General features: G+C 55.7%; 1 protein-coding gene across 1 annotated transcript in view; it reads left to right on the forward strand.

Moving 5' to 3' along the window:
• Positions 1-1307: 1307 nt before the first annotated feature.
• The window catches only part of SLC38A3 (solute carrier family 38 member 3), a 70614-nt gene continuing 59633 nt past the window's right edge, over positions 1308-12288 (forward strand). Inside the window, exon 1 of the mRNA XM_048856213.2 lies at positions 1308-1449. The gene's annotated coding sequence lies outside the window, so the exon portion shown is untranslated. The remainder of the gene's footprint in view (positions 1450-12288) is intronic.

Below are 12288 nucleotides of genomic sequence, written 5' to 3' on the forward strand. Positions count from 1 at the left end.
TGGTTGCCATCTAAAAGTCAACATGTACTACAGGTCAGGTGCAACAGATTCTTCCTAAAAGTGGGGGCCTGCCCCCACCCCTCCATGGCTCCACCCCTGCCCCTCCTTTTTCCCCCAAGACCCCGCTGCCTAGCCAAGCCAGAAGCTGGAGCTGGGCTGGGGATCCTGGGATCCTCCACCTGCCCAGCATGTGGGGGAGGTGAGAGTAGTGCCTGGCCCATTTCCCTGCCCCAGGGTTCCCTGCCCAGGGCAGGTAGAGGGTCTGCAGCTCCACACAGCTGCCTGCGCAGATCTTACCATGGCCCAGCTCCGGCTTCCGTCCTGGCCTGGGGGTGAGGCCTTGGGGGCCAAAGAGGCACAGCTGGGCCATGGTAAGAGCGTCAGCTGTGGGGAACTGCCGACCCTCCATCTCCCTGGGTGGGAGGTCCAGGGGGTGCGGACATGAGCCCTGGGCAGGTGGAGGGTCTGTGGGAATGTACAGCAGCTGCTGGAAATGTTGACTTGTTAATAGCGATCCCTGGCTAGATTAATTTAACTACTGACACCCAGGGCAGCACTGGAGAGGAATTAAGGGAAAGTCAATGCCCAGATGATTTTACAGTCTAAAAACCTATTTCTGCACATCCTTGCTCACACAAATAGCCCCATTGATTTAACCAGGATTTATAGAATTAGCCCTTTTGTCCAATAGCACTATGCATTTCTCGAGATAGGCTTGTTTGCTGCCATCAAGGAGCCAAGCAAGTGAATTTGGTGCCCGCTATAGTTAGAGCTTCAGGGCTTAGATTAAAAGAACCAAAATAGATCTGGAGCATTTAATCCAGAGGTTATTCCTGGGGTTTTGGGTACGTGCCTATTTGGGATTAAAATCTGCAGAGGGGATCCTACAATCATCTGGATTTTAAAAATGGCTGAACTACCCCCATATAGCCAGGCCGAGGGAGAGGTTCTTAGGGAAGGGAAATGTCTGATCTTAGTGTGTGGCAGGAAAGCCCATGGCAAGTCATTCTGTAAAGCAGGGGAGAAAGAGGCAGCTTCATTCGTCGCTTGGGGAAAAAGCCAGCGGGACTCAGGAGTGAAATCAGAAGAGCTGGGCTGGTGGTGATGAGCAGAGCTCTACCCTTGCTATCCCTCTTGCTGTCCCTCTCTAATCCTGCTGTGTGCGTGTGTGTGTGTGTGTGTACACATCCCTTCAAGCCCTGGAGAAAAAAGGGTCGGCTGTGACGCTGGCCCAGAAGCCACACAGATTGGAAGCTGCGATGGGGGCGGGTCTGGGCTGCTTTAATCCTGCCTCCACTGGGATTACTGGGTAACACGGTCCTGTAATCTGCACAGTAGCTCTGAGCGCGCAGAGCAATCTCCCAGCAGAGGAAATCGGCAAGTTGCGCCCGCTTTCCCCAGCGCAGAACAGAGCAGCCAGTGTTTGGGGGGCGTAGAGGGAAGAAGCAGGTAAGTGCCAGCAAACTTGTCTTCTGTTTTCTCACACTGGCTGTGTTTTTCTTTTTCTTTTCTCTTGAAATTGCTTCCTATAAACCTGCTTTATAATTTTTTTTAAATGTGCAAAACTCTTCAATTTCCAAACCACCCTGAAACAGTGAGAACTCTTCCAGCCAAGCCAGGCTCATCTCTCCTGATCTATTCCGGCTGTTCTAATCTAACCTGTCCTGGTCTAAATACTGCTACTCTTTCTACTCTCGGTAATACCTGCGTGGGATGGGGTTAGAGCTTTTGACGTATGTGCAAGGGGGTTAGGAATAGCGTGTGTGCCGAACACTGATATTTGTGCACTATGTGGAGGGCGAATTGTAGGTCCAGGGAAGCTGTCTTTATCTTCCACTTCCCCCTCCCCCTCGCCCCCCATTCTTTATTTTTACCTCTTCTGTAGTCTCTCCCTGGCTTTCTCCTAAAACTCTTTTAAACTGCCCTGATGGTTTTATTGCCAGGGTCAACAGCCCCAAGATATTATAAACACTCACATTGCTTTCCTCACTTGCAAAAAGACAGCTGCAGGACTATATAATAGTATAATTCACGATGTGCTCATCTTAACATACAGATCCTAGCTCTCTTTCAATGTTGTGAACTATACAAGCCAATGCATGTGGGCCAAACCTGAAGCTACAGCAAAGTTTGCAGGTGACAAGAGCTGGAGTTCTGGTGTGGGTCTTGTTTGGGTTTTTTTCATTCTTAACTCCTTGTGATCTATAAAAATGTGTGAAGCATCAGAAAGGAGCCGGTGCTAAGCCGGGTTTGCTGCATTGGAACATAGTGCCCTGCCTTTGGGCAAAATCTTGGAAAGTGCCTTATGCTGTGTGAGCTGGGTGGGCCAGCTGTTGCCAATGATCGCTGGGTTGCACGCATTTAAAAAAAACACACCTTTTTTCCGCTTTAATTTTTAATTGGGCATGGGAGTTACATGTCTCCTAGCTCTGGGAACTGTTGCAGCATAGATCAGGTGTCATTGCTCTGGACTGAGACAGGAGGTTCCCGGTCAGCACACTATTTGAGAACACCAGGTTCTTGCACATTGCACCGGGAGACAGAGAGAGTCTTTGGCATTCGATTTCACCACCAGCAGCAGCATGTGTGTCCTTGCTGCATGTCACTTGGTGGGCTCTCTGCAATCGGGGTATTGAGGTGTGGCTGTCAGGACTCTGGGCAGGCTCAGAGGGGGTCACTGAGTGCAGCAGGCTGGATGTAATTTGACTGTCGGAGCTGGCTCAGTGTAGGTGCTGTGGCCCAGGCTGTCTGTGGGGAGCAGGTGGGACGTGCCTGGATTTGCCTTGCCCTGAGCAGGGTATTTATAGAGCCTGGTTGCTCAAGGAGCCATCAGATGGCTAGGGGGAGGCAGGGGTGGCACATTGCATTCCCCTTCTGCCCACATGCTCCAACTGCCAACCAAGCACTTTTCATCACTGTGTCCACTTCTAACTCCACCCTTCACCCAGCCAGTGATTTGCATAGCCATGCCCATTAGCCTTGATTATAGAGGGGCACCAGGGAGAGCTTGCCCCATCCCCACTTTTAGCCAGCCAGGGGAAGGGGGTGCCTAGTACAGGAGAGGCTGGGTGGAGCCAGGCGGGAGCAGTGCTAAGTGTGCTTGGATTGCTGGAGCTGGGGTCTCCCATCCCCAGTGACCAAGCCAGGTCCGTTCGATGATCATTCACATTTTCCAGCTGACCCCCCCGATATGCAGCCAGCTCTGGGGTAAAGCAGCAGCCAACAGCTGAGGAAGAAGGGGTGATTTTGGCTCCAGGCGCCAAGGCAAGTGCCTGCTCTTCAGGGAAGGGCTGGGGGATCCCACACTGATCGGAGAGGGCCTTGTTTGGTCTAAAATCCTTCCCCAGGTGTGGGGAACAGCGCAGTGGGGCTGGTCCCCCGTTGCCTTCCCCCTTGGGCCGACGTGGGTGTGAGAGACTCCCACGCTGCTCTGGGGGTGCGGCGCAGCACTCGCGTCACACTGCATGCCAGCAGATCAACATGGCAGCATCTCACACTTGCATCCCACGGTTGAGAATGGCTGCATCAGGGGAGGCCAACCCAGGACCGGGGCATAGGGGTGGTGAGCAGTCAGTTCCACTGACTTCAGAGAGCTCCGGCTCAGGGCCAGATGGCTGAGTCTGATCAGCCGGGACTCAGGCCTCTGGCTCCAGGGTGTGTGTGTGTTTCACAGCCAGGGGAGCAGCCCCCTTTGGGTAAGGGGCTATCAGATCTGCTTTGCAGCCAGGGTCACCTCCCCTCTCATCGCTCAGAAGAGGGTCGGGCTGGCCACACTACAGAGACAGGTGTCTGTTGTCCTGCTGGGCCAGGGGCTACCACAACCACAGGTCCTGTAAGGGGACCCTGTGCCGGAGCAAGCCGGAGCTAGGGCTAGTGCACAGGCCATGCGTTCACATGCTCAGCCCCAAACAAGGACCCCTTGTTTCCAGCTGGAGACAATTAAAGGGCCATGGCCGGGGCAGGGGGTGTCTAACTACTTTACTCGGCTCTTCCCATGCCACCCTTCATCTGAGTCTCTCGGGGCCTCCTGGTGCTCATGTGTGACCACACATTCACCTTCACACTCGGGGTGGGCAGCCCCATCTCAGAGGTGAGAGGAGTCCCTGCGAGGTGCCAGAGCCAAGCCTGCTCCCATCCCAGACCAAGAAAGGAACCCAGGAATCCGGGCCCCCAAGGCTTGCTTCTAACCACCAGACACAGCTTGCCTCCCGTAGCTGGGACTAGCACCCAGACTCCCAGTCTCTTATGCCAGTCACTAGATCCCACTCCCCTGTGACAGCTGGGATTTTCTAGACCAGGAATCAAGCTGCTCTATCCCCTGCTTTAACCGCCTGACCACAACCAATTGCCCTGTGACTCTGCCCCCCGGCCTGCTCTGGTACAGAGCCTGGGGCGGGTGGGGACACCTTTGATCAGCTCTGCCCTTCCCTTTCCCTGCTCCATCCCAGAGCTGCCGCAGCAGCTGCTAGCCAGCCTGGCTGAAGGCAGCGATTTGGGGCCCAGAGCTGGGAGTTCAGAGCTGCTGGGGTTTCAGCTGTATCTACACCCACTGGCTGCGGCTGTATCAAATAAACATGCTACACCAGGGCCTTTCTTTGGTGGATTTGTCGGGAGTGAAGCGCTGGGGTCCCACAAAGTTTGTTTTCTCAGTAAACCATTCTCCAGGCTGAGTAATAGCCAGCATGGTGGGGAGCTGGGGACCCGACGCCCGCTCACCTAGGCTGGCCCTGGCATGCTGGGGGCATGTGAGGTTTGGCTGCCACTCATGCGCCCCCTGCCGCGCAGTGCTGCTGACACAGAGATTTGCTAACAGTCGGGTCCTTCGTGTTCACCCTCAGGTCCCCTTCACATTCCACCAGGGGAATGTCAGTCGGGCCCCGGTTCCAGGGGTAATGCCTAAACCAAACAGTGTTCTAACCCCCATCTCCCCTCGTTTGTTATCACTTCCCTGAAAGGGCCGCATGTCTGCATCTGTCACCTGCATTCCGGTCGCCTCTGGGATACTGGAATGAGGCCCACGCCCCACTGTGCAGGTGCTGTGTGTATACACACACACACACACACACACACCCTAGCCCCACCCAACGTAGGCTAGCTAGGCAAAGGGTGGGAGGGGAAACAGAGGCACAGCAGGGGGCATTCACCCAGTAGGGCAAGGGGAGAACCCACATGTCTAGGATCAGCCATCCAAGGCAGAAGGCTGACCTAGTGGTTAGGACAGGTTCCGTTCTGGGCTTGGCTCCAAACTTGGGCCTGGCCTATGTTAGATCTAAGGTAGGGTGTTAGCTAACACATGCTACCAAGTCTAGCCTAGACAGTGGCAGTGGGCCGTTAGTGTGTGTTCAGCTGGTTCGATTAAAATCCAGGCCTCCCCCAGGAATGGACAGGACTGGCTGAGATCACATCCAGGGGCTGATGTCTCTCCTAGCTTCCTCCAATGTACAGCCTGTCCGAGGGAAAATGGCCTGGAGACCCCAATGGCTGGGGCGGATCCAGTCCCGTGAAACCCCTGAGGGGTGGTGCCCTGGTCCAGTCCTGCTGGCGTCCACAGTGGGCTCATTTCTCCAAACCCCGACGGGCCAGTTTGCATCTAACCTTGAACCCAGCAAAGAGCCTGATCCGAGTGGTGGGTCTCAGGCTCAGCCCCTGCTGGCCTAGCCTTTTATTATTGTAGCCCCAGACATGGCCCAGGCCCCCACTGGGCCAGGCTCTGTACAGACACATCACAAAGAGCTGGCAGCGTCAGTGCTAAGCTGGGCCACTTGCCTGAGACCAATCATCTGAGTTAAAGGGTTAGGCGCCTAAATCCATATGTCCCGGGCATGTTACACACCCCGGTCTGCAGAAGCGGGGTCTGCACCAGCCCCAGCTCCGGAGCATGGCTTCTCTAGTGCAGGATCCAGAGGGCCCCAGTCCGAACTCCACTACGCTGGCCAGCAGCTGTCACACAGGCACCTACGGGAGTCGCTTGTGGCTCAGGAGTTGAGCACCCACTGCTAGCAATGGCAAAACTCCCTCTAAGTGCAGGCCCAAGCTAGGTCAGATCTCACCCCTCTCCCCGAGGCAGCAAGTGAGCTCCCTGCTGGCCATTTGCATCCCCTGCAGCAGGCTCCATCCCTACCCACTCTGCAGCAGGTTACCTACCCGCCTGGCCTGGCCCTGGCTGGTCAAGGCTGCCTGTGATATTGGCAGCTGATGCAGGCTCCTTCCTCCTGCTCAATCACGTTCAGGGGAAGGAGCTAGTGTTGTTGGAGCATGTGTCTGGGTCTTGGGGGCAGCTCCCGCCTGCGAGAGGTTTCCCAGGACAGCATCTGACAGCTGGTGGCTCCTGCTTTGCAAGTATCCCATGGGTTCGTGTCACCCCGGCTGAGGTTACTGGGAGGTGGCTTCAGGGGTAGGCACCACATAGCCCCCCAGAGTCCCCTGGGCATGGGGAGGAGGTGCTGGGGTGGCCCCAGCTGTCCCAGGTGCTGGAACGCCATGGCTGTCTTTGCTGTTCTCCTAAGAAGGCAGTTGCCATCAGTCCATGTTCTCCCAGGCCCTCCTTCCCTCGTCCTCGCACGTCCGAGTCCCCCTCAGAGCCAGGCTGCGTCATCGACTAACACAGCTTCCTGCCCTGTTGGGTGGGTTTAGTGCCACGGGGAGGAGTGACGCTAGGTTAGCGGGGGCTGGCGCTTAGAGCAAGGGGATCTGGGGCTCACGCTGCCAGGGTTCAATTTCCCACTCTGCCACTGACTCACCATGTGATCGTAGACCAGTTGCATAGAATCATAGATTATCAGGGTTGGAAGGTACCTCAGGTCATCTAGTCCAAACGCCTGCTCAAAGCAGGACCAATCCCCAATTTTTGCCCCAGATCCCTAAATGGCCCCCTCAAGAATTGAACTCACAACCCTGGGTTTAGCAGGCCAATGCTCAAACCACTGAGCTATCCCTCCTCTCCTCCTCTTCCCTGCTGTGCCTCAGTTTCCCTATCTATAACATGGGGTCATGGCTTCTCCTGCCTTTACCAGTGGTCCAGGGCAGGTCCTGCAGAGAAATACAGAAGAACCCCGCCCACAGCCTACCTTGCTGGTACTGCGATCCTGGGCATGGGCTGGAGGGAGCGTTCCTGTCGGATCCCTGCCTGAGTGGGCTCAGGCACGGACGCGTCACAGCAGGTTAACCCTCTCCTAGCCTGTGGCAGCCCCTCTCTTGTATCCCTGCAGAGCTGGGAGGATCTCGGAGGGCTCTTCTTCCCTGGGAGATTGGGGCATGGCCCAGGGCTGGTTCTGGATGCCAGCTCCAGTGAATCCCATTGCTGGGGTGGGTAGGGTTAGGACCTGCACCCATGGCAGTGTCTGGCTGGAGTGTGACACGTGCCATGGAATGGGGGGGCTCTGCCCTGCTTCTAAATAGGCCAGTGTGGCAAGGTGCCAAGGGAGCTCCAGTGGCTGGGAGACCCAGTGGCTGGGAGACCGGGCTCGTCGGCTGGAACGGGTGTGGGGATGCACGGGAGCACCATGGCCTGGCTGGGCACTGAGGGTTTGAATCCACCCCCAACACGCCTGTTCCGCTTTCAGGCTTTCCGCGACGCTGGGAGCAAAGCCTTGGTGGGTTTGCCCACGCAGGTGTTTTGCAGCTCACTGCACTACGTACGAACCCCGTGCGCTGGGCTGGCCTCGTCTCTTGTTCAGTGGCTGCAGCCATGAGTGCATGTCCCTGCTCATCAGCGCGCCCTCGCTGATTATCCAGAGCAGCTGTGAGCTCTTTTGCGGCTCCCCCTCGCTAGGATTAGATTTCCTCTCCAAGGGCAGCTCAGGACATGGGGAGTGAGGCTGTGCATCCAGCCCTTCCCCAGGCGGGGGGACAGTCCTTGGCCAAGCAGGGGAAAGGTTGGGATGCTGGCCCCTAACGAAACTCAGTGGCTGTGAATGGGTTGGCTATTAATCCCCTGGTGGGGAAGCTGACAGAGACATCCAGTGCCATGGCAGGGTGATAGGGGCTAGGAGCCAGGACTCCTGGGTTCTCTCCCCAGCTCTGGGAGGGGAGTTAGTGGTGGGGGGGGGAGGGGGCTGGGAGCCAGGACTCCTGGGTTCTCTCCCCAGCTCTGGGAGGGGAGTTAGTGGTGGTGGTGGTGGGGGGGGGGGCTGGGAGCCAGGACTCCTGGGTTCTCTCCCAGCTCTGCTACTGGCTCACTATGAGACTGGACGTTGCACACTCCAGTGGAGGTGAATGGGCTGAGCCCTTTGGTCAGGCAAAGCTCGGCAGCGTTCTCTGCATCAGGGCTTGGGGCCCGTAGCTGTGGAAGCTGCTTGGGGCAGGGACTATATCTTGGTGTGTGTCTTGCACAGTGCTGAGTGCACAGTAGCGGTAAAAGCCCCTCCCTGCTGCACGATTCAGTGGAACAGCTCCACTGGATGGGGAGGCATGGGTAGTGGGCGCTTGGGGGAAGCGCGGTGCACCCTTCTGGGGACGGGCCTGTTAGTTCAAGTGGCGCCTGTGGTCCGCGTCCCCCTCCGTGCCCAGCCCCCAGAGGAGATGGAGCTGTCACAGCTCACGCTGTAGCAGCTCCTCCTTTGCGCTCTGGAGGTCCCAGGGTGCTGGCCAGGTGGGTGGCTGTCGCCCAGAGGAAGGGTGGCGGCTGATCAGGGAATGAGGTGAGCTGGTTCTGCCACCGACTCCATTACACCTTGGGCAAGAAACACACAGGCTCAGCTCCCTGTCTGGGCAAGGGGGCGCAGAGCACTGCCTGGCTCCCAGGGATGCGAGGCAGACAGGGTGCTAAGAGATACTGCGGTGCTGAGAGAGTAACACGCCCAAGGTAGAGGAGGGGGGAGTTCCACCCACAGTGGATAAGGGGGATGAATTTTGTCTGCACCGAACAGCTGTTTGCAATTGGAGAAACCATTCCCCAACCCAGCTGTGGGTCACCGTGCTTCTTACATGCCTAGTTTTGAGACCAAAGGTCCGCCTCTCCGTCCCCTCCGGATCCGTCACCAAGGGCCGGGAGCAGCAGAATCTTCCCAGCCCCATCGGCCTAGTGGAGGGCAGAGAGCCTGGCCCAGAGTGGCAGTGACTGGCTCGGGGCTGGCTCCAGGCCACTCAACCACACAGAACAACCCACATGTGGGCAGGATGATCCAGTGGCAGGGAACGCGTGAGACCGTCAGACCCAGCGCATGTGGCAGTCATGTCCGACTCTGTGTCCTCACTGACGGGAGACCAACTCAGGCACAGCGGCTGGGGAAGGGCTGAGATGGGGGCGTTCCTGGGTCTTCGTTTCTGCTCTGAGGATGTATTGCAACCTACTCAAGCCAGGATTCCAGCCCCGGGCGTTCAGTCTAGATTAGCTGGAGAAGTTAATGGGGGACTGCTGACAGCCCCTGGAGGAAAGGTGCCAGGAACCCCATGTGCTCATAGCTCTGGACAGGGACTCTGCAGACCTAGGTTCTGGCCCCAGCTCTGCCACAGGCTCCCTGTGTGATGTTGGGCCATGTACTGGCATCAGTGCCCATCTATGCATGTGGTTATAGCCCCTCTGGTCTCTCAGCCTTCGGAGCATGGTGCAGCATCCATGGTGCAGCATCATGGCGCGGGGGCAGCTGGATGCTGATGGGGGCCTGTAATGCTACTGTAATGAAATAGTGATCAAGGGCCCCGGGGGGAAGGGAGCTCTGCATGATTTATAGGGGAGTTGGGCTTGACTGGCGTTGACAGGGCTGGCTCTGATTCCCGCACGGCAGCTGCTGCGCCATCCTGGCTCTGCAGCCTGCATGTGCTGCCAAGCTAGAGACCAGATTCCACCGGCAAAGCAGCATTTACCTTCTCCCTCCTGCAGGGGGCACGGGTATCTCGCCTCCCACCATGCCTGAGGGCCCGTGGGTGCCAAGGGGTGAGGGGGAGCTCTGTCCTATGGGCCAGCAGGGGGCGGGATGTCGGTGGGAAGAGGGGGACACTTTGCTGGAGAAAGCGTGTTGGGGACAGGGGCTGCAATTTGCCCTGGAGCAGTGGGACGAGGGCAAAGTTCATGCCCCAGCTAGACCCCACTGAAGCCCTAGTTTGAGGAGAAAGGTGGGGGCCAGGCCTCAGCTGGTCCCTCTGCCCGGACTGGATTGCACCCGAGCATGTGGGCGAGGGCAGAGGGAGTGACCCGAGCAGCTGACAAACAGATTCAAGTCTTGGAAGACAAGAGAAAACCAGCAGGGGGAGGCATTAGGATGTACAGATGCCAGGCAGGCTGCCCGGTGGATTGTGGCCCCAGGAGCAGAAGAGGCCTAAGGTACCAGTGTCGGCCAGCTGAGCCGTGGTCCCAGTGCTATTTATCAAGGGCTCTGCTAACACTGGACTCTAACCAGAGCAGAGCAGAGCCACTCACGAAGGCCTGGAGTGCCCTGGGCCCAGCCTCTGAGCAGCTTCCCCTGTGGGGTTGGCCCCAGCGCCAGGGAGCTGGGCAGCACTAGGCTTCTCCATGGGGAGCTGTGGTCTCTTCCAGGCAAAGGCTCGAGCTGTCTGTGTGCACTGAGTGCCAGGGAACCCTGCTGCTCCAGCATGCCACAAGGAGGCTTTCTGCATGAACCGGGCCATAGCGGGGCTCTAATTACTACAGCCTGAATGCTGAGAGTTCCCTCTCTCTTCTCACCTAAGAAGCTCCTGTGGGAGGTGTGAAGGGTTTCCCTCAGGGTGTCACTTGGAACTGGGGTACCACTGAGCCCTCTGACCCACCAGCCTGGGCTCCCTCTCACACTGTGCTGTTATGACAAGCTGCAGAGCCGCTCCCGGTCCTACACTTCCACCAGCATTCACACAGGTAGGGACACACCCAGCTGCAGTTACATGCTGGGTCTCTGACCAGCCCCTGCATGAAGCAACAATAGAAAGGCTACAGCCAAGATAACTCCCAGCTCCCCAGGCACACCCCCACTCCCGCCCCGGAGCATAAACCCAAAATTATATCATCTCTTAGAGTTCACCTCACCCTCAATGTGGAGGGGAATATGCAGCAGCCCCCAGAGCTAAGATTCCCAGGGACTTCACTGCAAATTTATTGGTTTAGATTAAAGCATAAAATAAGTTTATTAACTACAAAAGATAGATTTTAGGTGATTATAAGTGATAGCAAACAGATCAAAGCAGATTACCTAGTGAATAAACAAAACACAAACTAAGATTAACATACTAGAAAGATAGGATGTGAATTATGTTTCTCACCCTGAGAGATGGTACAAGCAGGTTTCAGATTCTTAAGTGACAAGCTGCACTTGCTTTACAGCTTGGAATCCCCACGTCTTTCAAACACAGGCTAGAAATCCCTTTAGCCTGGGTCCAGCACTTCCCCCAGTTCAGTCTTTGTTCCTCAGGTGTTTCCAGGAGTCCTCATGTGGGGAGTGAAGAACAACAGATGATGTGACTCCCTGCCTTATATAGCTTTAGCATATGGCAGGAACCCTTTGTCCCAAAAAGTCAATTTGTGGAAAAACACTGACATCCCAAGATGGAGTCCAGAGTCATGTGGTCTCATCACATGTCCTTGCTGAGTCATAGCAGCCATTACTTACAGACTGGAGCATTCTCAGGAAGGTTCACCAGGCCAGGGATAAGTTTCTTCTAAGGCCTATTGTTTTTCCTAATGGCCCATTACCCTGAATAGGCCCTTCGCCACCATCTATCTAGACTGGAAGTTCCTGCCTAGTGGGCGTTACCCAGGCATAACTACATTTGCAAGACAGATACATAGTCAATATTCATAACTTCAGATACAAATAATACATGCATACAAATAGGATAATTATATTCAGTAAATCATAACTTTTCCAATGACATCTTACATGACCCATCTTGCATAAAATGCATCATAATTATGCCATAATCATATCATAATAATATTGCTATGAAGAATATGGGGTGCGGTGTCACAGCAGTGAGCAAAACAGGCTTGCTGATTCAGTGTCCTCCATCCTCATCTTGTGCTAATTTCACACCATGGCTGTCATGGCGCTGACTCCTGATTCACACCAGAGTGCTTGGAATCGGCCTATTTGTTGGCTGGGGTCTAAGCGGGTAAAGCAGCTGCCTGACTCCCCTGATTTTATGGCACATCTTGTGATATTTGGTGTTTCTTTTCCTCAAAGCCCCAGCTCCTGGAGTCCTGGGATTAGGTCAGACTCTCAGCTGGTGTTTTTATAAGTCAATAAGAATCTGGCCCTCGTGGAGAAGAGCTAGAGAACGTGACCCCTAAAGGATCAAAACTGGAAGGAGAATGGAAAGGACCCAAAATGGATTAAATCTTTAAATTTATTTGCATTTAAG

Source organism: Caretta caretta, chromosome 7 (assembly GCF_965140235.1).
Source record: "Caretta caretta isolate rCarCar2 chromosome 7, rCarCar1.hap1, whole genome shotgun sequence".
Classification (NCBI taxonomy): Eukaryota; Metazoa; Chordata; order Testudines; family Cheloniidae; genus Caretta; species Caretta caretta.